This window comes from Fukomys damarensis, unplaced genomic scaffold (assembly GCF_012274545.1).
Source record: "Fukomys damarensis isolate Sample0158 unplaced genomic scaffold, DMR_v1.0_HiC HiC_scaffold_37, whole genome shotgun sequence".
Lineage (NCBI taxonomy): Eukaryota > Metazoa > Chordata > Mammalia > Rodentia > Bathyergidae > Fukomys > Fukomys damarensis.
The window spans coordinates 53,067,216-53,071,903 of record NW_022900949.1 but is presented as its reverse complement, the minus strand read 5'-3'; the positions used below and the strand labels follow the sequence as shown (position 1 = coordinate 53,071,903).

The 4,688-nt window shown below is 37.8% G+C and overlaps 1 pseudogene; it reads left to right on the top strand.

The window, feature by feature from the left end:
• Positions 1 to 3,120: 3,120 nt before the first annotated feature.
• LOC104851049 lies at positions 3,121 to 3,898 on the top strand (annotated as a pseudogene).
• The last annotated feature ends 790 nt before the right edge of the window (positions 3,899 to 4,688 follow it).

The window sequence follows — 4,688 nt, the reverse complement described above, 5'->3', positions numbered from 1 at the left end:
TAAAATGTCAACCCTATTTTATAAACTTTTGATAATATAGTTATTTAATAAAAATTGTCATTGACTATACATTATGGATTTATTATCATGTTAACTGAATTTATAAATATTTCTAAAATTGTATAAATTGTAGTTATTAACATAGTACAATAAATAGAAAAAATATATAATCCACAAAAACAAAAGCTTTTGGGGTTTGTTAGTAATATTTAAGAATGTTAAAGTGTAAGAATACATGCCTATCATCTGCAATAAAGCGTACAATGTACTAGCAATAAGCTGGTTTAGGATGAAGATCATCTAAAAAGTTCCTATGAACATGAAATAAGATGTGGAATTAATCCTACAGGACTCATTATATTGAACTTAAGATGGGTGTCTTGCCATTGATTCTATTCCTGTAAACCTGTTATAAAATAGTGAAAATAGAGAGATTTAGCGGAACACTTGTGTTAATTCCCAATATTTTGCCTGTAAATTTTGTTTTGTTTTGTTTTTAAGACCAAAAACTTTGATATATATCCTGGCAGAAGACTGGAAACAAAGTGAAAACTATTCACATAGGAAAAGAGAGAGACAAAAAGGACCGAAGGCAGAGAAGAGGGAGGGAAAGAAAGGTTATAAAATTCAGTGAGGCAAAACTCACATAATCCGCTCTTGGATTCAACTCTGGGGGAACGTGGATCAATGCAGTGACAAGATCAGTTACTTTTTGGGTTCTGATTGTAGAGGAAAGCCAACTGGTGACTGAATGGCTCGCTCAACTATTCCTCAGATGCTGTGTAAGTTACAGAACCTTGCGTTCTCTCAGGAAATGGAAGGAGTGCTTTCCTTGTGAGTGGGAGTGCATGCTGTCTGGAGAATATTTGTCTGAAATCACACTTCTTACATCTCTTGTGACCTGGTTGAAGAAAATGCCATAAAAAGAAATAAACATCATAAATCATCCCAACAAAAGGAATCAAATGTTGAAAGCATTATGATGTATTTCTGAAATAAATTTGGCCTCAGAATTCTCACAGTGTTTGAGAGGCAATCATTGTATCTCAAAAGAGAAATCACTATCTTGGCAATTTTAAGAGTATTGAAGGTGTCAATTTCTTATAGAGTTAAACAGAACAGGTGTTTCCCAGCTGAAAGAGTCTCTCAAGGCCTAGGACATCTTCCCTACAATTGATGAGCGAGACCTTTGCTCTCACCACTACTATTCCTGAGGCCTGGCACATGGAGGGTGCTCCACCAATGGGAGTTAAAAGATCACCCATGTGTAAAAGACTCTTGTTGCTTGTGTCAGTTGTTTGGGCAAAGACTCAAATACAGTTATTCTTCCCCAATTGTAAATTATCTTTAACCAAGATTTTTGGTTTTAAAATATTTATTTCTGCAAAATGATTGGTTCATCAAAAGAGTAGAGGAAGTGGAAGGGGTAGGGGGAAGGTAAAAAGGGAAAAGAAAAATACATGAAAAGGAAAAACATGGAAACAATGTCTTTGTAAACAGGGAAGGGTGGAAGGGCTGAAGGGAGGGCAGGGGTATGGAGGAAAATAAGAAGCAAGATAAGTCATGTAAAGGTACAAGACCCCAACAATGAATGTGACTGTACTGTATACCTAAAATGTATCAATAAACTTAAAGATAAAAAAAAAGAAAATTTTGGGTTCTATCTATATGAACACCTCTGGTAAGACAAGGAGGAATATAAAGAAGATAAATGAATGGAGTAAACAAAGATAAATGGTAGATAGTAAACAGGAGCCTGGAATTGTAAGGCATGAAATGAGAAGAATTGCATAAAATTCAAAAGATTCCAAGAGGAAAAGGCATGATAACAGATTGTCATCAGACATGAATGAGAAAGAATACATGCCTATCATCTTCAATAAATCTCACAATGTACTAGCAATAAGCTGTTTTAGGATGAAGATCATCTAAAAAGTTCCTATGAACATGAAATAAGATGTGGAATTAATCCTACAAGGCTCATTATATTGAGCTTAAGATGGGTGTCTTGCCATTGATCCTATTCCTGTAAACCTGCTATAAAATAGTGAAAATAGAGAGATTTAGCAGAACACTTGTATTCATTCCCAATATTTTGCCTGTAAATATTTTTTTTTGTTTTTAAGAAAGATATTATTTTTCAGTGGTGATGTCACTCTCCTTTGAATCTTTACAGGAAACCAAGTCACATCACACTGCATCCTCTAGAAAGGGCAGGGAGAGACTCCCCCTCGTTGCCCAGCTGCCATTGGGCAGGGTTAATAGAGCCCTTCCACCTGTAGTGTTGGCAAGGTGTGTTAGCCCAGGTCCTACAATAGGAGGAGATTAAACAAGCAAAGATTTTATTAAAGAAAATATTGGGTGAGGGAAAAGGACAGATCCAGAAATGGCTGGCAAAGAGGTTAGATCTCGATGCAAGTGTCACCCCAGTTAGGTGGAAGACTCCTAGACTGGCATGCAGTCTAAGTAAGACTTGCCCAAGTCAACGCCTGTCAGTGTCCTGAAGTCAGAATTTACAGTCCGAGGAATCTTCGCATCCCTCGGGAGCCCCAACCACAGGAATCATCTGAGAACAAATACTTGGAGCTATGTTATTTCACTGCCTATCCCTTTTTATACTCCCTGGAGTGGAGACTACAGAGATAGTTTCTCAGAGCAGAAGCACAGAGGACCCAGCCGTGCCCACAGGCTCCTTAAAGTTAACTTTTGAAAAATAATTGCCAAATACTGTTCACTTATGTATTCATTCAGCAAATACTTATTGAGAACCTATGCTATGCAAACCCATTCCAGGCAAGAACAATGCAGTAGAAAAGATATTTTTGGAAATATCTAAGGATACTTAAGTTTTGATTGAAACATCTTTGAACAAGTGGACAAATTTTTCTCTTCTCGTTTCCATGGCAGACATGAGTAATCAATCCCACCTGAGCTTGAACAGGACCCCTACCAATCAGTAAGATCAGATTTATTTGTCATCAATGTCCCAGGAGAAGTGATGGGTAGTGGAGTGGGAAAGATTGGAATGTGAAGAACATTACATACCCAAATTAAGTTTCTGTTCTGAGAAAGTAGGACAAGAATAAGACCAACAGCTTTTTTTCTGTTCTCAGCACAGCCATGGCTCATGGTCCTAAGAAGCATCTGAAGCGGGTAGCAGCTCCAAAGCATTGGATGCTGGATTAATTGACCGGTGTGTTTGCTCCTCATCCATCCACCAGTCAGGTCCCCCGAAGCTGAGAGAATGTTTGCCGCTTATCATTTTCCTAGGGAATAGACTTAAGTATGCCCTGACTGGCAATGAAGTAAAGAAGATGTGCATGCAGAGCTTCATTAAGATTGATGGTAAAGTCCGAACCGATATAACTTACCCTGCTGGTTTTATGAAGGACAAGAATGGAGAGAATTTTTGTCTGATCCATGACACCAAGGGTTGCTTTGCTTTTCACTGCTCTACACCAGAGGAGGCCAAGCATAAGTTATGCAAAGGAAGATCTGTGTGGCCACAAAAGGAATCCTACATCTGCTGACCCAAGATGTTCGCACCATTTGCTACCCTGATGCCCTCATCAAGGTGAATGACACCATCCAGATTGGTTTGGATACCAGCAAGATTATCGATTTTATCAAGTTTGACACTGGTAACCTGTGTATGGTGACTGGAGGTGCCAACTTGGGAAGGATTGCTGTGATCACCAACAGGGAGAGACATCCTGGCTCTTTTGTTGTGGTTCATGTGAAAGATGCCAATGGCAACAGCTCTGCCACCCGGCTTTCCAACATTTTTTGTTATTGGTAAAGGCAACAAACCATGGATTTTACTTCCCCAGAGAAAGGGAATCCATCTCACCACTTGCAAAGAGACAAGAGGCTGGCAGCCAAAGAGAGAAGTGGGTGAAATAGTCTTTAGGTGATAAGAGGAAGGGAGTCATCTGTGCTCAAATAATACAGTATGGCAGTATGAAAAATAAAAGAAGAATAAGACCAACAAGATTGTCCTCAGCAAGGTTCACAATAAATGTAACTTAAGGTGAAACAAATAACAAAAAGCATAGCCAAAGATATAAAGCTCAGTTTCTTACCCTTATATCTTGGGCCTAATGAACTTGGAGATCATTTTTAATGCAGATTGTGATTTCAAGGCAGTGAACTGCTACAACTATGTTTGAATTTGGGAATCCATTGACTGGTTGTTCTATGACTATAGTTAGAAGCCAGCTAAAGGTGGGCATGAATCATGCCAACTAAGAATGGACACTCACTGAGCGTGTACTTAAGTAGAATGAAGGGTCATTTGGATATTATCATCTAGAATTTTCTAATGCAAAAGCAACAAGGAAACAAGACTGCTGGGCATACTTAGCATACCCTAAATTCCTGGCTTTGGAAGAAAAGGACAAGAATGCTCAACTTTTAAAACATATTGGTCTAGAAATGTTAATTTTTTTTATTTTTATTTTTTCCATTTGTACAGGGGTAACACACTGTATTAAATATGTAAGGTCATATCTACGTGGGTTTGATTACAGAAACTAATAAAGTGTTCTCTAAATAATGAAAAAAAAAGAAGATAAGACTACAAGAGCAAGAAGCAATTTAAATATGTTAAGGGACCATTTTCATCTTCAGAATTAAGGATTATTTTAATCTTACATCACTGCCTTTTCTCTTTTACTTTGTTTTTTAGT